The sequence below is a fragment of the Eschrichtius robustus genome, chromosome 1, assembly GCF_028021215.1.
Source record: "Eschrichtius robustus isolate mEscRob2 chromosome 1, mEscRob2.pri, whole genome shotgun sequence".
NCBI classification, from domain to species: Eukaryota; Metazoa; Chordata; class Mammalia; order Artiodactyla; family Eschrichtiidae; genus Eschrichtius; species Eschrichtius robustus.
Window position 1 is genome coordinate 143,825,773 of NC_090824.1, and position 12,093 is coordinate 143,837,865.

At 54.6% G+C, this 12,093-nt stretch overlaps 5 non-coding genes across 5 annotated transcripts; all 5 read left to right on the forward strand.

Annotated features, from left to right (window-relative positions):
• Positions 1–501: 501 nt before the first annotated feature.
• Positions 502–594, forward strand: LOC137754620 (small nucleolar RNA SNORD116). Its single transcript, XR_011071902.1, has one exon. It is a non-coding gene; the product is annotated as a small nucleolar RNA SNORD116 (small nucleolar RNA).
• A 2,691-nt stretch (positions 595–3,285) lies between these two features.
• LOC137754510 (small nucleolar RNA SNORD116) lies at positions 3,286–3,378 on the forward strand. The gene has a single exon (XR_011071867.1). It is a non-coding gene; the product is annotated as a small nucleolar RNA SNORD116 (small nucleolar RNA).
• A 2,669-nt stretch (positions 3,379–6,047) lies between these two features.
• On the forward strand, positions 6,048–6,140 carry LOC137754623 (small nucleolar RNA SNORD116). Its single transcript, XR_011071903.1, has one exon. It is a non-coding gene; the product is annotated as a small nucleolar RNA SNORD116 (small nucleolar RNA).
• Positions 6,141–8,831: 2,691 nt separating this feature from the next.
• LOC137754514 (small nucleolar RNA SNORD116) lies at positions 8,832–8,924 on the forward strand. Its single transcript, XR_011071868.1, has one exon. It is a non-coding gene; the product is annotated as a small nucleolar RNA SNORD116 (small nucleolar RNA).
• Positions 8,925–11,593: 2,669 nt separating this feature from the next.
• LOC137777387 (small nucleolar RNA SNORD116) lies at positions 11,594–11,686 on the forward strand. Its single transcript, XR_011076508.1, has one exon. It is a non-coding gene; the product is annotated as a small nucleolar RNA SNORD116 (small nucleolar RNA).
• The last annotated feature ends 407 nt before the right edge of the window (positions 11,687–12,093 follow it).

Consider the following 12,093-nt stretch of genomic DNA (forward strand, 5'->3'; position numbering starts at 1 on the left):
TGTGAGACACACAATCAGTTTTCCGTAGGGGAAAGTGGTACTTGGGAAGCAGGTTCCAGGCTCACGCCCAGGTTATGTGTTCATAAGGATCATGTTCTCTGAGGACCCTGGTGCAATTCAGAAACCTGCGTGATTTCTGTCCACTTCTCAGGTGCAGTTGCAGGGTAAGGCTGGCTGTCGGCAAAGAGAAGAAGACCTTCGCGTTGTCTGATGACTGGATGTGCTAAGGAGAACTGGAAAAAGTGGGGCGGGTGCACGTTGCCGAGCGTGGCTGTGGATATCTCAGGACGGTAGGCATTCACCCGTACTAAGATGTGCCATTGGATATTAGGTTTTCCACAGATGGGCCCAATGGTTGCAAGAGTGGATTGATTGCTGGTCTTGCTGAGTGGCCTGAGGACTGTGGATTCCCCAGGCAGTTGGAGTACTTGCAGGTCATGGCTCCTCTGCAGAGCTCCACGGCCTTCCCTTTTGTGTTCTGCAGCATCCCAGCATGTGCTTGGATCGATGATGACACCCTTGTATGCATTCCTTGGAAAATCTGACCGAAATGAGTGAGAACGCTCTACCGTCTCCTCATCGAAACTGAGGTCCAGCACGTTTCCTCTCTCAGGGGTACGGGACAGTTAGGAGTGAGGGCCAACGTCCCCTGCTGTCAGGCATGCAAACACCACTAAGGGCTCCAGCATTGGAGGGCCTCCTCTCTGAGGGTCGAGCATGTCTGCCCATAAGCTGGGTCACCTAAGAATCCCCGGTGCCTGCAAAAAGGCCGTTGAGGGAATGCAAGAGGGCAGGCTTTCCTGCTAGTCTTCAGGGTCGGAGTGCGTTCTGGTGTAGACCCAGTAAGCTTGCAGCTTGGAGAGGTGATATTTGGAGAGGATCACGCTTTGTGCATGCCGCTTCTGAGGTTGATTATGGAAGCCAAAATGAGCAAGGTTCCCTGGTTGGAGCCTGGAGCCTCAGGCCAGGCCTGTGGCCCTCTCTGTTGTTGTGTTTCACGTGGTGAGGTTCTTGACTGCCTGGTGTGGCTGGAGCAGTGGGCGGGCGTGGGCTGGATTTGGGCGATGGCGGAAGGGAGCTGATGGTTTAGGCCTCAGTGCTGCCGCTGTCAGCTCCTCTGCTGAAGTTGCCGGCACACTGTTGGCGCTAAGTGGATGTTCGTGGAGTGGGGTGTGGATCGAGTGAAGCATTTCAGCCTGGGTGGTGGCTGCTGGCCTGGAGAGAAAGGTAAGGTATCATGAGGAAAGGTCCTGTGTGATGTCGTGGGATGGGCTGTCATCATTGGGTTGCAGGCGCTGGTCTCGGCTTCCCAAGAATGTGTCTTGTTCGTGATGGGCTGGCATAAGCTGCCTATGGAGTGGATGGCTTTGGCAGTTCAAGTGGGTGAGTTGAGGTAGGTAACCTGTGTAGAGTTGCGATCCCGTTGCCCAAGGAATGACACCCAAAGGGTGTCTTGCGGGAAGTAGAGAAGATCGACATGGTGAGGCGTCTGTGCCGGCCCCCTTGGAGGTAGCTGAGTTATGCGACTATCCCCTTTGGCCGCTTTGTTCCCTTGTTTGGCAACGTGTAAAGCAAAGCTGTTTCGCCTGTGGGGGAATGACGCGACCGGCCAGTGTAGCATGCAGGCCATTCGAACAGCCAGAGGTTTATCTGGAGCAGTCCATTTGTGGGGCAGAGATGGGGGCCCCATTGCCATCCCTGCTGTGGTGCCGTGGCCAGCCACTGTTCCCTTTCAGGCTTCCAAGTCCCCTCGCATGGCAGAGGTCTTCTGTTGAAAGTCTCTCTGTGGACCTCGGGGACCATGCCTTTGATCACTGTGGGTTACTCGGTAGTGTCACCGTGGCAGTGGAGAATTGCCAGGATGCATGGGGTGGGATCAGCATCAACGAAGGAGACAGGCTTGCGGTCTGTCTTCCCTGGTGTTCAGTGTTCCCGTGTTCAGAAGATGTTTGTGGTTTCCAGTAGGGTCGTGTCGCCCTGTGGGCTGGAGGAGGGCACGTAGGACGAGGCTTTCAAGGGTTTGAGCGTTTCATTAGGGGCCAGGGCCGCGACCATTCAAGATGGGATCTGCCTGAGACGTGGCTGGGAATGTGGACTAGTTTCCGCCGTGGGGATCCGACAAAGGTCATGGTGGCTGAAGCCCACCACTTCCTGTGGTGGGCATTCCCACGGGTCAATGGAAAGTGATTAGGCCTAGTTGGCGAGAAGTGGCACATGAGCCCACGTTCGTTAGCCCCTTGAGTGGTTTCAGGCTGCAAATTGGCAGTAGACACCTGCCGGTCGGTGTCGGCCCGACCATGGGAGTTCCCTTGCTTCCGGAAGTGCTGCGAGTGACCCCAAATGCCCATCAGATATACTGGTAGCTGACAGAGTCTCGAGGTGCATGTCGATGTCACAGCCAAGTCCCGGAGGAAGGTCTCATCGAGTCTTTGTGTTTTGGTCAGAAGGCGTGGTTGTGGGAGAGCGGGAGTCTGGGGACTCTTTCAACAACCCCTGGGGGTCCAAGTTTGCCTGCGGCCTCTTGAAGCTGACAGGGGTCTTTCTCCTTTCAGTTGGGGGGTCTAACCAGGGTGCTGTGTATAAACTATTTCTTTTATTCTTGGACACCTCCTCACAGGGCCATAGGGACACACTGATACCGAGACGCGTATTCAGCGGCACACAGAGAAACCCACAAGCACGTCCGCATGCGCAGTCACACTCGCACATGCCCACACGCGTGAACACACACCTATAGACTCTCACACACCGGCCAACGTATGTGCCTAACTTTCTGCACTCGTACTATCAGACATGCAGTCAATTCTCGGTAAGGGATAGAGGTCCTTGGGAAGCAGTTTCAGAGCTCAAGGCCAGGTCAATGTTTTTATGGATCATGGCCTCTGAGGACACCAGTCCATTTATGAAGCCTCGGTGATTTCTGTCCACTTCTCAGGTGCCGTTGCTGGGAAAGGCTGGCCGTCGGCACAAACAAGAAGACCTTCGTGTGCTCTGATGACTGGAGGTGCTAAGAAGAACTGGAAAAAGTGAGGCGGGCCCATGTCCCCGAGCATGGTCGTGGATAACTCAGGACGGTAGGTATTCAAGCACCCCAAGATGTGCCATTAGATATTAGGTTTTCCTCAGACGGGCCCAATGGCTGCAAGAGTGGATTGATTGTTCCTCTTGCCGAGTGGCCTGAGGGCTGTGGATTCTCCAGGGTTCTGGGGTAGCCCAGGCTCATGGCTCCTGTACAGAGCCCTGCACACACCCCGGTTGTGTGCTGCAGCGTCCCAGCATGTGCTTGGATCGATGATGACAACCTTGCATGCATTCCTTGGAAAATCTGAACAAAATGAGTGAGAACACTCTACCGTCTCGTCATCGAAACTGAGGTTCAGCACGTTTCCTCTCTCAGGGGGAGATGACAGTTCGGAATGAGGGTCAGCGTCCCCTGCCGACATGTATGCAAACACCACCAAGGACTCCAGTATTGGAGGGGCTCCTGTCTGAGGGTTGACCGTGTCTGCACATAAGCTGTGTTATCTGTGAATCCCGGGTCCCTGTTGAATGGCTGTTGAGGGAATGTGAGGGGGCAGGCTCTCCTGCTGGTTTTAAGAGTCGAAGTGTGTGCTGGTCTAGGACCAGTTAGCTTGCAGTTGGGAGGTGAGTTTTGGCCAGGATCACGCATCGTGCCTGCCATTTTGGGGGTTGATTCTGGAAGCCAAAATGAGCAAGCGTCCTTGGTTGGTGCCTGGAACCTCAGGCCAGGCCTGTGGCCCTCCCTGTTCTTGCGTTTTTCACGGTGAGGTTCTTGAGTGCCTAGTGAGGCTGGAGCAATGGGCGGGGGTGAGCTCGGTTGGGCATCGGTGGAAAGGGGCTGATGGATTAGGCCTCGCTGCTGCCCTTGTTTGCTTCTCTACTTTAAGTCCCGGCACAGTGTTGATTCCAAGTGGGTCATCGCGGAGTGGGGAGAAGAACGAGTGCTGAATTTAAACCTGCGTGGATCAGTGATGGCCCGCACAGGAAGGTAAGGATAGATGAGGACATGTTCTTTGTGATGTCGTGGAATAGGCTATCACAATTGGGTTGCAGGTGCTGGCCTCGGCTTCCCAAGGATGTGACATGTCCGTGATTGGCTGGCATCAGCTGCCTATGGAGGGGATGGCTTTGGCAGTTCAAGTGGATGAGGTGAGGTAGGTAACCTGTGTAGAGTTGCGATCCCGTTGCCAGAGGAAAGACAACCAAAGGGTGTCTTGCGAGACGTAAAGAAGTTCGACATGGTGACACGTCTGTGCCGGCCTCCTGGGAGGATTGTTAGTTATGCGAACATCCCCTTTGACCGCTTTGTTCCCTTGTTTGGGAATGCGTAAAGCGAAAGTGCTTCTCCTGGGGGGGGCATGACTCGGCTAGCGAGCAGCCAGAGGTTTATCTGGAGCAGTCCGTTGGCAGGACAGAGGTGGGTGCACTGTTGCGACGCCAGGTGCACTGACGTGGATAGCCACTGTACCCTTTCAAGCTTCCAGGTCCCCTCGTGTGGCAAAGTTTTTCCGTTGAAAGTCTGTCTGTGGTACTCGGGGACAGTGCCTTTGATCACTGTGAGTTCATCGGTAGTGTCGCTGTGGCAGTGGAGAATTACCAGGATGCATGGGGTGGGGTGGGCAACATCAAAGCAGACAGGCTTGCGGTGTGTCTTCCCTGCTGTTCAGTGTCTCCGTGTTCGCATGATGTCTGTGGCTTCAAGTCGAGTCGAGTCGCCCTGCAGGCAGGAGGAGGTCACTTAGGACGAGGCTGTGCAGCGTTTGAGCGTTTCCTCAATGGTCAGGGCCGCAAACACTACCAGTTGGAAGGTTTCCTTTACGTGGCCGGGAAGGTGGCCTAATTTCTGCTGTGGGGTTCCAACCTGTGTCATGGTTGCTGAAGCCCAACTCTTCCCATTGAGGGCATTCCCACGGGGTCATGGAAAGTGATTTGGTCTAGTTGGCGAGATGAGGCACTTGGGCCCAAGGCCGTTAACCCCTTGAGAATTACCAGGCGGCATCTTGCCTGTCGGCAACTGCAGGTCGGTGTCAGCCCGCCCATGGGAGGTTACCTTGCTTCCGGGAGCTCTGGGAGTGACCCCAAGGGCACATCAGATGTGGTGGTAGGTGGCAGGATCTCCAGGTCCACAAAGGTTTGACACACACGGCCGGGAGGGAGGTCTCGTAAAGTCTTTGTGCTTTGGTCAGAAGGCGTAGCTGTGGGAGACCGGGAGTCTGTGGCCTATTTCGACAGCCCTGGGGGTCAAAGTTTGCATGCGGCCTCATGAAACTGACAGAGGTCTTTCTCCTTTCAGTTGGGGGTCCACCCAGGGTGCTGTGTATAAACTATGACATTTACTGTTAGAGGCATCTGCAAAGGGCCACAGGGACATCCAGAGACCAAGACGCGTATTTAGCAGCACACACAGGAATCCACAAACGCATCCTCGTGCAAAGTCTCAGTCACACACGCCCACACGTGTGAATAGACACATACAGCGTCTCACCCACCGACCAACGTACGTGCGTAACTTTCTTCAGTCGTGCTGTGAGACACACAATCAGTTTTCCGTAGGGGAAAGTGGTACTTGGGAAGCAGGTTCCAGGCTCACGCCCAGGTTATGTGTTCATAAGGATCATGTTCTCTGAGGACCCTGGTGCAATTCAGAAACCTGCGTGATTTCTGTCCACTTCTCAGGTGCAGTTGCAGGGTAAGGCTGGCTGTCGGCAAAGAGAAGAAGACCTTCGCGTTGTCTGATGACTGGATGTGCTAAGGAGAACTGGAAAAAGTGGGGCGGGTGCACGTTGCCGAGCGTGGCTGTGGATATCTCAGGACGGTAGGCATTCACCCGTACTAAGATGTGCCATTGGATATTAGGTTTTCCACAGATGGGCCCAATGGTTGCAAGAGTGGATTGATTGCTGGTCTTGCTGAGTGGCCTGAGGACTGTGGATTCCCCAGGCAGTTGGAGTACTTGCAGGTCATGGCTCCTCTGCAGAGCTCCACGGCCTTCCCTTTTGTGTTCTGCAGCATCCCAGCATGTGCTTGGATCGATGATGACACCCTTGTATGCATTCCTTGGAAAATCTGACCGAAATGAGTGAGAACGCTCTACCGTCTCCTCATCGAAACTGAGGTCCAGCACGTTTCCTCTCTCAGGGGTACGGGACAGTTAGGAGTGAGGGCCAACGTCCCCTGCTGTCAGGCATGCAAACACCACTAAGGGCTCCAGCATTGGAGGGCCTCCTCTCTGAGGGTCGAGCATGTCTGCCCATAAGCTGGGTCACCTAAGAATCCCCGGTGCCTGCAAAAAGGCCGTTGAGGGAATGCAAGAGGGCAGGCTTTCCTGCTAGTCTTCAGGGTCGGAGTGCGTTCTGGTGTAGACCCAGTAAGCTTGCAGCTTGGAGAGGTGATATTTGGAGAGGATCACGCTTTGTGCATGCCGCTTCTGAGGTTGATTATGGAAGCCAAAATGAGCAAGGTTCCCTGGTTGGAGCCTGGAGCCTCAGGCCAGGCCTGTGGCCCTCTCTGTTGTTGTGTTTCACGTGGTGAGGTTCTTGACTGCCTGGTGTGGCTGGAGCAGTGGGCGGGCGTGGGCTGGATTTGGGCGATGGCGGAAGGGAGCTGATGGTTTAGGCCTCAGTGCTGCCGCTGTCAGCTCCTCTGCTGAAGTTGCCGGCACACTGTTGGCGCTAAGTGGATGTTCGTGGAGTGGGGTGTGGATCGAGTGAAGCATTTCAGCCTGGGTGGTGGCTGCTGGCCTGGAGAGAAAGGTAAGGTATCATGAGGAAAGGTCCTGTGTGATGTCGTGGGATGGGCTGTCATCATTGGGTTGCAGGCGCTGGTCTCGGCTTCCCAAGAATGTGTCTTGTTCGTGATGGGCTGGCATAAGCTGCCTATGGAGTGGATGGCTTTGGCAGTTCAAGTGGGTGAGTTGAGGTAGGTAACCTGTGTAGAGTTGCGATCCCGTTGCCCAAGGAATGACACCCAAAGGGTGTCTTGCGGGAAGTAGAGAAGATCGACATGGTGAGGCGTCTGTGCCGGCCCCCTTGGAGGTAGCTGAGTTATGCGACTATCCCCTTTGGCCGCTTTGTTCCCTTGTTTGGCAACGTGTAAAGCAAAGCTGTTTCGCCTGTGGGGGAATGACGCGACCGGCCAGTGTAGCATGCAGGCCATTCGAACAGCCAGAGGTTTATCTGGAGCAGTCCATTTGTGGGGCAGAGATGGGGGCCCCATTGCCATCCCTGCTGTGGTGCCGTGGCCAGCCACTGTTCCCTTTCAGGCTTCCAAGTCCCCTCGCATGGCAGAGGTCTTCTGTTGAAAGTCTCTCTGTGGACCTCGGGGACCATGCCTTTGATCACTGTGGGTTACTCGGTAGTGTCACCGTGGCAGTGGAGAATTGCCAGGATGCATGGGGTGGGATCAGCATCAACGAAGGAGACAGGCTTGCGGTCTGTCTTCCCTGGTGTTCAGTGTTCCCGTGTTCAGAAGATGTTTGTGGTTTCCAGTAGGGTCGTGTCGCCCTGTGGGCTGGAGGAGGGCACGTAGGACGAGGCTTTCAAGGGTTTGAGCGTTTCATTAGGGGCCAGGGCCGCGACCATTCAAGATGGGATCTGCCTGAGACGTGGCTTGGAATGTGGACTAGTTTCCGCCGTGGGGATCCGACAAAGGTCATGGTGGCTGAAGCCCACCACTTCCTGTGGTGGGCATTCCCACGGGTCAATGGAAAGTGATTAGGCCTAGTTGGCGAGAAGTGGCACATGAGCCCACGTTCGTTAGCCCCTTGAGTGGTTTCAGGCTGCAAATTGGCAGTAGACACCTGCCGGTCGGTGTCGGCCCGACCATGGGAGTTCCCTTGCTTCCGGAAGTGCTGCGAGTGACCCCAAATGCCCATCAGATATACTGGTAGCTGACAGAGTCTCGAGGTGCATGTCGATGTCACAGCCAAGTCCCGGAGGAAGGTCTCATCGAGTCTTTGTGTTTTGGTCAGAAGGCGTGGTTGTGGGAGAGCGGGAGTCTGGGGACTCTTTCAACAACCCCTGGGGGTCCAAGTTTGCCTGCGGCCTCTTGAAGCTGACAGGGGTCTTTCTCCTTTCAGTTGGGGGGTCTAACCAGGGTGCTGTGTATAAACTATTTCTTTTATTCTTGGACACCTCCTCACAGGGCCATAGGGACACACTGATACCGAGACGCGTATTCAGCGGCACACAGAGAAACCCACAAGCACGTCCGCATGCGCAGTCACACTCGCACATGCCCACACGCGTGAACACACACCTATAGACTCTCACACACCGGCCAACGTATGTGCCTAACTTTCTGCACTCGTACTATCAGACATGCAGTCAATTCTCGGTAAGGGATAGAGGTCCTTGGGAAGCAGTTTCAGAGCTCAAGGCCAGGTCAATGTTTTTATGGATCATGGCCTCTGAGGACACCAGTCCATTTATGAAGCCTCGGTGATTTCTGTCCACTTCTCAGGTGCCGTTGCTGGGAAAGGCTGGCCGTCGGCACAAACAAGAAGACCTTCGTGTGCTCTGATGACTGGAGGTGCTAAGAAGAACTGGAAAAAGTGAGGCGGGCCCATGTCCCCGAGCATGGTCGTGGATAACTCAGGACGGTAGGTATTCAAGCACCCCAAGATGTGCCATTAGATATTAGGTTTTCCTCAGACGGGCCCAATGGCTGCAAGAGTGGATTGATTGTTCCTCTTGCCGAGTGGCCTGAGGGCTGTGGATTCTCCAGGGTTCTGGGGTAGCCCAGGCTCATGGCTCCTGTACAGAGCACTGCACACACCCCGGTTGTGTGCTGCAGCGTCCCAGCATGTGCTTGGATCGATGATGACAACCTTGCATGCATTCCTTGGAAAATCTGAACAAAATGAGTGAGAACACTCTACCGTCTCGTCATCGAAACTGAGGTTCAGCACGTTTCCTCTCTCAGGGGGAGATGACAGTTCGGAATGAGGGTCAGCGTCCCCTGCCGACATGTATGCAAACACCACCAAGGACTCCAGTATTGGAGGGGCTCCTGTCTGAGGGTTGACCGTGTCTGCACATAAGCTGTGTTATCTGTGAATCCCGGGTCCCTGTTGAATGGCTGTTGAGGGAATGTGAGGGGGCAGGCTCTCCTGCTGGTTTTAAGAGTCGAAGTGTGTGCTGGTCTAGGACCAGTTAGCTTGCAGTTGGGAGGTGAGTTTTGGCCAGGATCACGCATCGTGCCTGCCATTTTGGGGGTTGATTCTGGAAGCCAAAATGAGCAAGCGTCCTTGGTTGGTGCCTGGAACCTCCGGCCAGGCCTGTGGCCCTCCCTGTTCTTGCGTTTTTCACGGTGAGGTTCTTGAGTGCCTAGTGAGGCTGGAGCAATGGGCGGGGGTGAGCTCGGTTGGGCATCGGTGGAAAGGGGCTGATGGATTAGGCCTCGCTGCTGCCCTTGTTTGCTTCTCTACTTTAATTCCCGGCACAGTGTTGATGCCAAGTGGGTCATCGCGGAGTGGGGAGAAGAACGAGTGCTGAATTTAAACCTGCGTGGATCAGTGATGGCCCGCACAGGAAGGTAAGGATAGATGAGGACATGTTCTTTGTGATGTCGTGGAATAGGCTATCACAATTGGGTTGCAGGTGCTGGCCTCGGCTTCCCAAGGATGTGACATGTCCGTGATTGGCTGGCATCAGCTGCCTATGGAGGGGATGGCTTTGGCAGTTCAAGTGGATGAGGTGAGGTAGGTAACCTGTGTAGAGTTGCGATCCCATTGCCAGAGGAAAGACAACCAAAGGGTGTCTTGCGAGACGTAAAGAAGTTCGACATGGTGACACGTCTGTGCCGGCCTCCTGGGAGGATTGTTAGTTATGCGAACATCCCCTTTGACCGCTTTGTTCCCTTGTTTGGGAATGCGTAAAGCGAAAGTGCTTCTCCTGGGGGGGGCATGACTCGGCTAGCGAGCAGCCAGAGGTTTATCTGGAGCAGTCCGTTGGCAGGACAGAGGTGGGTGCACTGTTGCGACGCCAGGTGCACTGACGTGGATAGCCACTGTACCCTTTCAAGCTTCCAGGTCCCCTCGTGTGGCAAAGTTTTTCCGTTGAAAGTCTGTCTGTGGTACTCGGGGACAGTGCCTTTGATCACTGTGAGTTCATCGGTAGTGTCGCTGTGGCAGTGGAGAATTACCAGGATGCATGGGGTGGGGTGGGCAACATCAAAGCAGACAGGCTTGCGGTGTGTCTTCCCTGCTGTTCAGTGTCTCCGTGTTCGCATGATGTCTGTGGCTTCAAGTCGAGTCGAGTCGCCCTGCAGGCAGGAGGAGGTCACTTAGGACGAGGCTGTGCAGCGTTTGAGCGTTTCCTCAATGGTCAGGGCCGCAAACACTACCAGTTGGAAGGTTTCCTTTACGTGGCCGGGAAGGTGGCCTAATTTCTGCTGTGGGGTTCCAACCTGTGTCATGGTTGCTGAAGCCCAACTCTTCCCATTGAGGGCATTCCCACGGGGTCATGGAAAGTGATTTGGTCTAGTTGGCGAGATGAGGCACTTGGGCCCAAGGCCGTTAACCCCTTGAGAATTACCAGGCGGCATCTTGCCTGTCGGCAACTGCAGGTCGGTGTCAGCCCGCCCATGGGAGGTTACCTTGCTTCCGGGAGCTCTGGGAGTGACCCCAAGGGCACATCAGATGTGGTGGTAGGTGGCAGGATCTCCAGGTCCACAAAGGTTTGACACACACGGCCGGGAGGGAGGTCTCGTAAAGTCTTTGTGCTTTGGTCAGAAGGCGTAGCTGTGGGAGACCGGGAGTCTGTGGCCTATTTCGACAGCCCTGGGGGTCAAAGTTTGCATACGGCCTCATGAAACTGACAGAGGTCTTTTTCCTTTCAGTTGGGGGTCCAACCAGGGTGCTGTGTATAAACTATGACGTTTACTGTTAGAGGCATCTGCAAAGGGCCACAGGGACACCCAGAGACCAAGACGCGTATTTAGTAGCACACACAGGAATCCACAAACGCATCCTCGTGCAAAGTCTCAGTCACACACGCCCACACGTGTGAATAGACACATACAGCGTCTCACACACCGACCAACGTACGTGCGTAACTTTCTTCAGTCGTGCTGTGAGACACACAATCAGTTTTCGGTAGGGGAAAGTGGTACTTGGGAAGCAGGTTCCAGGCTCACGCCCAGGTTATGTGTTCATAAGAATCATGTTCTCTGAGGACCCTGGTGCAAATCAGAAACCTGCGTGATTTCTGTCCACTTCTCAGGTGCAGTTGCAGGGTAAGGCTGGCTGTCGGCAAAGAGAAGAAGACCTTCGCGTTGTCTGATGACTGGATGTGCTAAGGAGAACTGGAAAAAGTGGGGCGGGTGCACGTTGCCGAGCGTGGCTGTGGATATCTCAGGACGGTAGGCATTCACCCGTACTAAGATGTGCCATTGGATATTAGGTTTTCCACAGATGGGCCCAATGGTTGCAAGAGTGGATTGATTGCTGGTCTTGCTGAGTGGCCTGAGGACTGTGGATTCCCCAGGCAGTTGGAGTACTTCCAGGTCATGGCTCCTCTGCAGAGCTCCACGGCCTTCCCTTTTGTGTTCTGCAGCATCCCAGCATGTGCTTGGATCAATGATGAAACCCTTGTATGCATTCCTTGGAAAATCTGACCGAAATGAGTGAGAACGCTATACCGTCTCCTCATCGAAACTGAGGTCCAGCACGTTTTCTCTCTCGGGGGTACGGGACAGTTAGGAGTGAGAGCCAACGTCCCCTGCTGTCAGGCATGCAAACACCACTAAGGGCTCCAGCATTGGAGGGGCTCCTGTCTGAGGGTCGAGCATGTCTCCTCATAAGCTGGGTCACCTAAGAATCCCCGGTGCCTGCTAAAAGGCCGTTGAGGGAATGCAAGAGGGCAGGCTTTCCTGCTAGTCTTCAGGGTCGGAGTGTCTTCTGGTATAGACCCAGTAAGCTTGCAGCTTGGAGAGGTGATATTTGGAGAGGATCACGCTTTGTGCATGCCGCTTCTGAGGTTGATTATGGAAGCCAAAATGAGCAAGGTTCCCTGGTTGGAGCCTGGAGCCTCAGGCCAGGCCTGTGGCCCTCTCTGTTGTTGTGTTTCACGC